A 12,225-nucleotide genomic window follows, 5' to 3' on the forward strand; every position below is an offset into this window, starting at 1 on the left:
GGAATTCAATTACAATGTACTTACAATACTCCTGTAAACAAATATGCATGCATTAACAGATCTGAAGAAGGCAGGAATGACCAGAGCACAACATTCAGATTATTATAAACTATCGTATATGCATATCAATTGTTGTCACAATTCATGGAGTATTATTCATGCGTATATATCGTAAGTGGGAAGGTCTGGTAGCAACCTGTGGATGGTTGTGGGTTTCCCCGGGCTCTGCCCGGTTTCCTTTCACCATAATGCTGTGAAATATTCTTGAGTACCGCGTACAACATCAGTCAGATAAATAAATCTTGAGAAAAGTATCAGGTGAAACTAGATATATAGTACCCATTGGTCATAACATCATTTAAGCAAAATCAAAACAGCATCTTTACGTGTTGCTTTTAGATCACGATATTGGATTATATCGGTCAGTAACATAGTAGACCAACTTTTGATTTTGATGATCACGCCTGATGTTCGCACATGAAATAATATATTATTCCTTCATATTTTGAGTGAGTGCTAGGGGTTAACGTCGTACCTAACAATTTTTCAGTCATATGACGACGAAGGAATCCTTAGAGTGCATGCCATGTGCCTCCTTGTTGCAGGACGGATTTCCACCGCTCTTTATCTAATGCTGCTTCATTGAGACACCTTACCGAAGGCAGGTAAGCCGCCCCGCCCGAGCCATTATACTGATACGGGTCAATCAACCTTCATGCTGAACGTCACGCGAGGAAGCTGCAACTTCCCCTTTTAAAGTCTTAGGTTTGACTGGACCCAGGATTGGCCTTGGATCTACCGCTCCAGAAGCGGACGCTCTATCAACTGTGCTAGCGGAGCCGGTCCCTTCATATTCTGAAATGTATTGTATATAGAGAGAGACTTGGGAATAACAAATCGTTGCGTACAATTTTACCTTCTTATCTTCTTTACATAACAAGTTTTATTTCATTTTGTACCTTGTTTGCTGGAAATTACTGCAAGGTAAAACTAACTTGGGCCACAGTTGTGTAAAAGAAGGTTGATCTACGCTGGGTACATATACCATAAACTGTTGTCACATTTGTGTTCTATTCATTATGTAATACAATGAGATTGATATTAAAACTTAAACCTTACAATATTTGTCATATTTTTGAACTGTATATGTTACAAATTGTTACTTTCCAAATTCTTTGGCAAGTACCATGAGAATAGTTATAATGTCCACCATGGTGTACCCCATGTAATTAGCGCAAGAAGGGTACCCGAAGATTGAAAACCTGTTTGCATCAATTACAACAAAAGCCGTGAATTAGACTTGAAGTATTTTTTCCTTGCAACCCACTTCTCATTGACAAATGTAAGCAATGCATATACGCAAACCCGTTTGGTTCCCATAACCAAATTTATAACTGTTGTGCAACCTGGTATAATTAGCCCACTGACTATACGAAAGCTCCATGGATGCAATTGATCATCATAAATACAATACATGCATAAGGTGTAAACGAAACAAACAAGAAAGACATATTTCACAGATGTATGGATTCAATATCAACAATGAACAAATGGCAAGAAAAATAACAGGGGGAGGTTACAATCTGTACCACTTTGTTCGTATTGGTAAACACTAAGTCAAGGCAGGACCCCGTTGTGCAAATCAAGACAAGACGCCGGACCTCAAGCCCGTCACCTCATTGGTGAGACTACACTGATTGCTAGACCAGCGCGTTACACCACTCGTCCACTGAGGGCCATAACATTCTGAATGAAATCCATCAGATATGCAGCTCATTACGGGTGCGCACTAGCTTAAAACAGTGCTTTTTACATTAGAATAACCAATCAATTGTTTATTCTCATGAATTCAATTCCTTCCCACAGGGAGATTTATGTACATGTGTAAACATAAAAATGATACCAACTGTATATATAGAAACACGTGCTGCATGCACTAAAACAAGAAACCTTAACAACAAAAGATAGGGGTGTGTCATCCTATCAAAGCCCGCCTATTCACACTTCTGATGGGTTGGAAAAAGCATGTTATCTTTAACATTGCTCTGTGGAATGTTATGTACTCGACATCAAATCCGTGTATTTCTGCCTACACCTGGTATCATAAAGCATGCGACAAACAAGGCATATGCTCTTATATAAGCATTCTCATTTGGTTAAGATTACTAGATCACAAGCATAAAAACTCTGGGTCTCTCTCAAATCCACAGACATTTAGGTTAAAAGAAGCCAAACCTGGTTAGATTAACAACACAGCTAGCTGGTAAAAGCCATCAACTGAGATCTGAAAGACAATGCAAAAGCTATGAAAAGTTGGTGAAAAAAATGTGACTGGAGAGCGACCGTGTTACCGGCACTAACTACATATACATGAAATATGAAATATTAAAATCTGCCTTGAGCCATGCTAAGTAACATGAACAAACGTTAAACTAGAACTGCATGCAGTTATACGGCTTCCAAGCAATCTATACGCACAGTTTTTAGCGTCCAGTCTCTAAACTTTCCACATTCTCCACCACACACCGTTCAAATCTAATAGTTCTATGCTCTTCTGAAAAGACTCCGGGTTTGTCTAAAACGAGGAAAAAAACAGACGTAATTCATATTAGAAAATAAACTTTCCGCACGAGTGAATTGCATATAACTTTATGATCACGAATCTGGTCTTTGTTATTCCCTGCAAAACGTACTTATGTCGCAAATTGTTGGCAGAGAAAATAGAAAAATAATATGAGCAAGAACAAGTTCCTTGCTTGGAAGCCTAATAATTAGAAAGACAAACGAAAGAGTTGGCCATGGAAGTACTACACAGACACTGCATGGTCCATTTAGGATCTGTGTGTATCAGTTTGTGTATCCACTATCGGAGGGTAAAAATGAGAAACAACTCATGTTTCAAGAATATTTCACTTATATGACGGCGGCCAGCATTATGCTAGGAGAAAACCAGTCAGAGCCCGCGAGAAACCCAATACCATCCGCAGGTATCTGACAGGTCTTCCCTGCATGGGCTGTGACCGCATTAATGAACGGCGTTTGGGTCATTGCGCTGTGCTGGTGTGCTAACATTCCTCGGCCACAGAGGCGCTGTCTCTCATATGTGGTTGGTTGGTTTGGTTGGTCGGTTGGTTGGTTGCCTAGCTTTTCAGCTAATATGACAGTAACCAGCGAATTACGGTGGGAGGAAGTGTGACAGAGCTAAGAGGGAACTCGCACTGCTCGGCAAGATTCACTGACAGTCTTACCCACCTGAAGCCAAAGAGAAACACCTTCTCTGTTAGCACAGTCACAGACCTGGTCAAAACTACTAACACCACAACACTTACAAGGTCTTAGTTGATGTCCGTCCAACAGGCAGCGTTACATCCGTCTCGGATTTATGAGGTGGAAAGGTGTCTGATAAGGAGATCACAAAAAGTGTGGACTTTTGGCTTTGCTCACTCATGGGGGACAGTGTTATGGCAGAGGGTTTGACATCAAGAACATTTGCCAGACGGTATTACATTAAATATACCACCCTTTACGGGAGACACATCTCAGCTCTCATCTGAAAAAGTGGAAGAAACCCATGAACATTGCTTCTGTTCGAATTCATGTTGGAGAGAGCAATTGGCAGGATAAAAAATTACCGTATTTTAAGTGGTGTTCTCCCGCTCAGCAGAAGTCATATTGCAGATCAAATTTTCAGAGTAAGTGCCGACTTGTTTCCTCCACCTCTCGTGCCTCCAGGAAATAACAAGATTGAAAAGAGTACATAGGTTTTGCTGGATTTTATTTTCTACTGTTCCGTCCCAAAAATAGGTACCAAGGATATTAATCTTCAAGAAATTTTGTCTGTAATGCTTTGAGTTTAAGATATTCGAAGGCACCAGGAAAAGGAGAAACCTTTGATCAAAAGTTTGACAAATTTAGCATGAAATGATTTTCAGTCAAATTTGGTACTCAGCGCCCAAAGAATATGTAAATGGGTCTCGGAGTTGGTATTTCTGGAAGATTTGCATCTTCATCAACTACATTTTCTTTACAGTAGAGTAAACAATACCACACTGTTCATAACTTTCAGAGACTTAAGTTGTCCATAATTTTATTGCAGGTCATACATGATCAAGGCTTGCCCAAATGTTTGAGTTCGTATGCAGAGTTTTGAAAGTTCTTGAATCAGATTCACAGTCACTGAAAGTTTTGAAAACCTTTTTCACGAAGGTTGTAATCTCATTTCTGCTGTAGATGCTTTCAGTAAAACACCTTGTCTTCCTATAGTGAAATTGTATGTAAAATGCGGTTTCCCTGTCTTGATTTTGTCAAATTAAGTTGTGGGAAAAGTTCTTAATTTGATTACCTTCAAAACTACAAATCCTGCATGTGTGCATACGATACAGTGCAGTCATTACTCATTAGCATTACTCATAAGGATGTCAGTAACAGTCTGACCCTGTATCAAAACGTCACAGCATGAAGTATAAGGGCACTCAGGTATGGTTTTATGGAAGGGGATATCCGCCAAAACGTTCCAAGTTCTACACTGCTATGTAAGTCTGCAGCTTCCGCTATGTGTCTACCGACATTCGGCTATGTGGCTATCGAAATGTGGGTAAAGTTTGTAATCTGAACATTATAAATTGTGATGAGGCTGGTTCTGATTGCGTGCATTTGTTTCCATCATTGCAGCTCGGCTATGGATTGCGACGCATGTGCCAGTAACGCTGTTAGCCACATACACGTCGTACAACACTGCTCTCATCCGTTGCGATGCGCATTATGACAACAGGGGGCGATGTAATCAACTAGACGAAAAAATAATAATAATCCTGGAAGTAGTCCACTTTACGGCAAACTGTTCAGTTGTCGTTGTTGTTAAGATAAGACGTCAATCATGGATGAGTTATGCTAATTACACAAAAAATCACCAGGAATTTTTAGTAGTTTTGCTGATGATTTCATTGTAAGACATTGAAAACTCTTTTTGAATTCGTAATGATATAAGGGTTGATAATATTTCCGCAGTGATTCAAATCTGTTGTTATTTACATTTCGGTCCCCGCCATCGTCTTGCATGGGCACATTCACAGTCAGAAGTTGCCCAGCAGCCCATGGGTTTAGAAGGCCCCTAAATTTACACTTTCAAAATGTAACTTTTTTTTGTTGTTTTTTTGCATATGTGGCAGGCGACAATCCACATGTTTGCTTAGTAATAATAATGTGCTTAGACATGTTAAAGACGTACAGCCCTGGTGCCTAGGCAATTAACCAGATAGGCACAGAAACATCTGGAATAGGACCCTTATGACATTGAAACATTAGCATTTTGAATGCTAGTGGATACTAAGTATGTTGTACATCTTGACATGTTACAAACAATACGTGTATCAGGTGGCATTCTTCACCATTGACAATAACACAGTTGGTAGAGCGTTTGCTTCGGGAGGCGGTAGGGGTCAATCCTGGGTCGAGTCACACCTAAGACCTTAAAAGAGGAAGTTGTACCTTCCTCGCTTGGTGTTCAGCATAAAGGGGATAGTGCAACGACTGGTTGACCCAAATCAGTATAATTGCTTGGGTGGGGCGGGTTACTTGCCTTCGGTGAGGCGTGTCAGTGAAGCAGCACTAGTTAAAAAAGAGCGCGTGAAAATCCGTCCTGCAACAAGGACGCACATGGCATGCACTCTAAGGTTCCTTCTTATGACTGAAAAAATTGTTAAGTACGACGTTAAACCCCATGTACTCACTCACTATTCACATTTGCTCACTGCATATTACTTTCCATTTCAAGGACAACAACTGTGCACTTCTATATATAATGAACCCAACGTCAGACAGAAATAAAAGCAAGTTCTATGATTATACGTGATTGAAAATCTAATTAGAAAATGCAACGGTGTATTTGGAGCAGTTTGCCTGTAGACTTTATTTGACTTTCATCTGAACTTCATGCGAGCCCCTATCATTAATACTAGTAAAGTTCAACGGATCGTTTATGTACCAAGGGTCATGAGAGTACTAGCCAACAGCCAACATACATACCAATATTAGTCTCGGGGCAAGAAAATTTTAGAACAAAGTCTAATAAATTTACCTTTCAACAAAAGAAAATATTTCTTATGAAGTAAGAAACCAAAGGGCAGACAACTACGTTCGAACATGGGAAATCATCTGAAACCAAATGTAGAATTCTTGACTCGGGAGCGGTTGTTATTTCAATTTACCATTGACAGAATCGCCCCCTGTTGTCTGAACGGTGCATCACCACTGATGAGCGCTCGAGCTGCTCTCATGTGTGGTGATGCACCATTATGGCACTAGGGAGCGCTGATTCCTCCCTTGAAATTTCAACGCGCTTACAAGCTTTCTCGTCAGAAAGACAGAACCTGCGGCATCACAATTTGCAATGTTCAGATTACGTACCATATCCACATTTCGGTAGCCACATAAACGAATGTCGGTAGATACATAGCAGAAGCTGCAGACTTACATAGCAGTGTAGAACTTGCAACGTTCAAAGTTACAAGCATACGGCCTTGGCGGATATCCCCTTCCATATGGTTTAGGCATGTGACGATACCGTTCTGTCACGATACGCCCACTTTATACAGTGCCTTGTCTGACCATTGGGCTGGAGAATAAATGATTATTCAATTTTAACTAGGTGAAGCCCTGCATATTTCATTATTTGGTAAATATGGTTACTAAAGAAGGGAAAACAAATCACATCACAGCTACATCAATTTTATAAATAAAAACATAACTTTATTAATCTTATTTGAATCTCCAAAAATAAAACATAATTAAGTTTCTTTCGTTAAATTAAATGAATCCACCTGGGAAGGAGTCATTCTTAATAAATAAAAATAAAAACAAAAACAAAATAGAGCTACAATATGTGGAAAATGAAATGAAATAGATTACCTTTATCACATAACAAGTTTAACATAATTGCATTTCATGAGAACTTTTATAACAGAATACAAGCAAAATAATAAGAAGGTAATCACCAAATGCAAATAAAGAAATCTTGTTCAAATATTTTGCCCCTATTGTATCAATGTGAATTATCTTACGGACCCGTAAATCAATAAAAATCATACACTGCAAATTAAGCAGATTTGAAATTACTTTAAAACAATATAGACTGTGTCTAAGTATAACGACTACGATTTTGCAAGTCTGACATATCGTTACCATACCGCTCCACTCGCATGGCTCGGGGTATCAAGTGGACACAAGACCCCCATTACAACTTTCGAATGTAATTCTGTGTATTTTAAGGTGTAAAGTCTTTTTTTGCTGCCAGCCTGCCGTTTTTGGTGTTTGGTATCAAAACGCTGGAAATTGTCTAAGCTTTGGGCAGGTATGAGTTTTACTGATGAAAGTTTGAAATTTTTATTCAACCGAAGCAAGATGGCGGTGCATGTAGGCGTGTGATCGGAGCGCCGCTCTCTTTGGCTATTCCACGTCGTATTTTTCACTGTGTTGAAGTTTTATACGTTCTGGCACTAGCCCAACATGTATGTCATGTTATAAAGTAGACACATCTGTACGTTGATTGCTGCAAGCTGTCCTTGAAGAAGTTCTTATTTACTGGTCATTCTTTGTCAGCCAGCCCTCCAAAATGGCGGACAAACCCAATCAAGGTGCCTCCAGGCAACCACAAAAACGTAAACCTCAGGAGATATCCAACCGAACAGTGAAGAGTAAATTCAACGGGAGACTTACCGTCTAGAGGATATTCATCCAGGAGTATCTACTCTGTGTCCCTAATAGAGGATGTTGTGAACAAATGTGTCATGTCCGCCATTGATACTAAATTTGCAAAAGGTATACACGCCGCCATTGGACCGCTACTAGAGGTGATTCAGGTGAATCAAATGAAAATCAATTCCATGTCCGACAAGATGGATAACATAATGAGTAAATTGGTCGAAAAGGACAAACTTATAGATGAATATTATTACAGTCAAAATTTATGGCTCAGTCTGTCAAAATAGCTGAGTTGAAAACATGCGTAGCCAAATCAGAATCCTCCATGACTGAATCAACGCAAGAAAACTTCCTCCTGCGCGATAGATCAGAGCAATACAGCCACCCAGAATGTCTTAGAGTAAATGGCCTAAAATTACTCGTAAACGAATCCACTGATGAAGGAATACTTAGGTTGGCACAATATGAAAATCGATCTCACAACTGCAGATATGTCCAGCTCTCATCCCATTGGCAAAAACAATGCACAGATCATAGTAAAATTCACCTCCTACAGAAAGCGGTCAGAATTCCTGTCAGGTCAACGTAATTTAACCCTGCACGAGCATACCAGAGGTGTTTACGTGAACGAAGACCTGACCAGGCATCGATACATGCTCCTCAAAAAGCTGCTGAATCTCAAAAAGGAAAACAAAATCTTCGCAGTGTGGTCATTTGACGGAAATTTGTACTTCCGTAGGTCAGAAAACGGACATTTAGTTTTATTGGCAATTGACTTGGACTCACTATTCAAATCTAACTAACTGAATATGAATACGATTGTGTTTGGAACTTCTTTCCCTGTCTTAGCACCTGACGACTGTGCTAATTTTTTCGCACGCCCTAAAAGCACACGCAAATAACCCTTTGTACTAAAGTCCTATGAAACCCTCTATCTGTAGCCTCCTTCGGAAATGTGTCACGCTTGGAGCTTAATGTGTGACGACATGAAATAGCAGCTAGTTCACTTCTACGTGTTGCTGCCCTTACGTCGCCTTCTAGAAAGTAATAGTTTGAAGTGACCTCAATCGACTCCAGTAGTTAAGGATTTCAATAGTCAGAATGTGGAACAGAACATAGAACTGACCTCCCAGTGTAGTTCAAGGCATGACTACACCAACGATAAACGTGAATTTACTTTGTGCCTAAATGAGTCCTTCCAATCCCTTGAAGCTGGAGCTGAAGCCTTAGGTTGTACTCCAATGAAAGAAGTGCGTACCGTGAAATATGCAAAACGAAAAGTGAAGGACATCTACACTACAGTGAAGAAAGAGGTGGCTAAGATACTTCACCTTGACTCTGATGAGTTTAGCTCCTCTTCAGGAGATGATGGAAAGTCTCGTGATTTGGATAAATTAATTTATCTTTTGAAAGAGAAGTGCAGTGTTTCTAGCAGAAGGGACAAGATTAAACTGCTAACTTTGGTGCCAAACAGTTGGTCTGCTAGACAGGTTTCTAGTATGTTCAATGTCTCCCGTTACTCCCGTAACAAATCAAGGACATTAAGAGAGGAAAAGGGAATACTGCCTAAGTATGAGCCTAAGAAAGGCAAAGTTCTTTCAAGTGATGTTTGTGAGCGTGTTACAGAGTTTTATCAGTCTGATGAGTATTCAGGACTATGTCCTGGTAAAAAAACATCACGTATCTGTTGTTATTGACGGTGCAAAAGATCAGAAGCAGAAGAGACTGTTGCTTATTAACTTGAAAGAGTATCTTGAGTATTTGCAAAAACACAAAGGGACAAAATTGGATTTTCTAAGTTTGCTGAACTGTGACCAAAATGGTGCGTATCTGTAAATATTGATATTGACAGGTATGCACTCTGTATATGTGTGTCAGCATCATCAGGTTATAAAACTTTTGGTATTAGCAATACCACAGGATGTCAACTATACTGATCTTCTCCTTAGAATAGCGTGCAGTATTGATAATCGCCAGTGTATACTTCATTTGTGTGAAAATTGTCCTGAAAAAGAAAATCTGTATGATTATTTGTTGGGCCTGTTTTCTGACAATGACATAGAGTAAGGCGATACCATCACCTACAAGAAGTGAATACATACTGATTGCACAAATCTGAAAACATTACAGGAACATTTAAATGAATTTCTAAATTTAGTATGTGATAAATCTGATGACTTGAGAAAGCACCACTACATTACCAAGTCCCAGCCTATTTACTTGCAGAAACTGAAGGAAAATCTCAAATGAAGCAATTGTACTGTCCATGGTGACAAGTGAAACACTGGAAGAAAAACTACAAAATACTGAAGCAAAAATAGTTACAAAGTTGACAAACCTCACTGAGCAACAGGAAGCCAGAATCTTTACTTTAGAAGAAGAAAATGATACCCTTCGAGCAGACATGCATGAATTAAGCTTACAACACGAACAAGATCAAGAAGAACTGGCCATGGTAAACCGAGATAAGTGAAATTTAGAAGACAGGCAGAATGATTTGGAACAATACTCCCGTAAACAAAGTATACGGAAAGTCGTTGACATCTTAACATCCAAACTAAAGCTCTCACTGACGTCTAGCGACATAAGTATGGCGCACAGATTGGGGCCGAAAAGACCGGACTTAAACACAAAACCAAGGGGTGTAATAGTAATGTACATATCACGACGACTTAAAGTTGAAGTGATAAAAAACAGAAGAGCCTTGAAAGGAACAAACATGGTGATTGAGGAAGACCTAACGCAGAAAAACCAGGCTATTTTAAAAGCGGCATCTGTACACCCCATGATACAATCCACCTGGTCCAGAGATGGCAAAATCTTCACCAAAAACTTCAACGATGACAAAAGACAAGTGAAATCTACTGACTGCATAGACACTCTCATCAATCTATCATCCCATACACCCAGAGTTCAAAGACCACGTGACCAAAGAAGTGGGCGGCCAATAACCAACTCACCAGCCCCTATCAGCTAGATAATGATGACTGCAATGTGAAGGATATATGCTATCTGATAACTCAGTTTGCTCTCGTAAAAGAAAACTCTTAGAATTAATAAGACAATTTAAGTTAACGAAATACACAGCTTTAATGTGTCAAAAAAAAAGAAATAGCATACTATTCTGCACAATAATATCAGTGATAAATATGATGGGTGCGATCGACCATAGGATCTGTCAAAACCTATCAGCTTTCCTAATATGTATTTTATTCTCCAGAATCCACCTTGCCTTTATATTCCACTCTTGTGTATGATCTTCTATACTCATAAGCTATACCCAAATCACAACAGATCACTATATTTAGGAATTATTCCATGTCAGCTACCATATGTAACGCAATTAAAGCAATGTATATACATATACAAGTTCCACCAAAATGATGAGACAGTACTAAAACATACCTTATTCCACTGTTGTTTCCTTCTGAAAGAGAGGTTGAGTAGATGTGTACGTGTATCTGTTTTGATAAGAAAGGTAATGTTGATTACCAAAGGCTACCGAAGGAGTTTTTCCATACTAGCCGAGATACTGTGAAAACTAAAAAAGCCAAATTGAGTAATACACAGAAGCTAAGTTTTTTCGCCCTTTTCCCGATTTTAACAGATTACAAACCAATCTATGACTGATACAGTGAATATAGCCTCTATGAACTGTCGAGGATTAGCAGACGTTAAAAAAAGAAGGAATGTAGTCCATTATTTCAAAAAAAAAAAAAAAAAAGAATTTTTCAATTATATGTTTACAGGACACCCCATAGCGACTCAAATTATGGCCACATTCTAAAAAGGGAATGGGAATACGATGCCTGGGTAAGCCCTCACAGCTCTCAATCAAGAGGTGTAATTATATTGTTCAATCGAAATTTTGACTACTAGATCAAAGACGTAGATATTGACCCAAATGGTAACTATATTCTAATGAACCTAGATATACATGACATACCTGTAACTCTCTGCAGTTTGTACGGACCAAATACTGACAAACCTTCTTTCTATAATCATATTAATAATAAAATAATTGGAAACACGTATGTTATAATCTGTGGGGATTAAAAAGACACATACAATTACGAGCATCTAAATAACCCTACGGCAAGAACTAAAGTGTTGAATTTGATAAATGAGAATAAATATATAGACGTTTGGAGGATAATGCATGAAAATGACAGACGATATACATGGAGACGCAAGAACCCCCAAAAACAAGCTAGACTAGATTTTTCTTAGTATATGATGACATTTTTAATATATCTACACAAGCAGAAATTATTCCAGGATACAGGAGCGATCACTCCGCAATAACATTGAAATGTAAGTTCATAAATTGTGAACGTGGCAAAGGCTACTAGAAATTAAACTGTTCACTGTTAAAAGACTCAGCATATATTGATTTAGTCTAAAACATTATTGACGAAACATTAGACGAATACAGTCCTACAATATACAACAGAGACAATTTAAAAAATATTCCTAAAGATCGAATACAGCTTTGCATCAGTGATCAATTATTTTTAGAAGTATTGC

This window comes from Liolophura sinensis, chromosome 1 (genome assembly GCF_032854445.1).
Source record: "Liolophura sinensis isolate JHLJ2023 chromosome 1, CUHK_Ljap_v2, whole genome shotgun sequence".
NCBI lineage: Eukaryota > Metazoa > Mollusca > Polyplacophora > Chitonida > Chitonidae > Liolophura > Liolophura sinensis.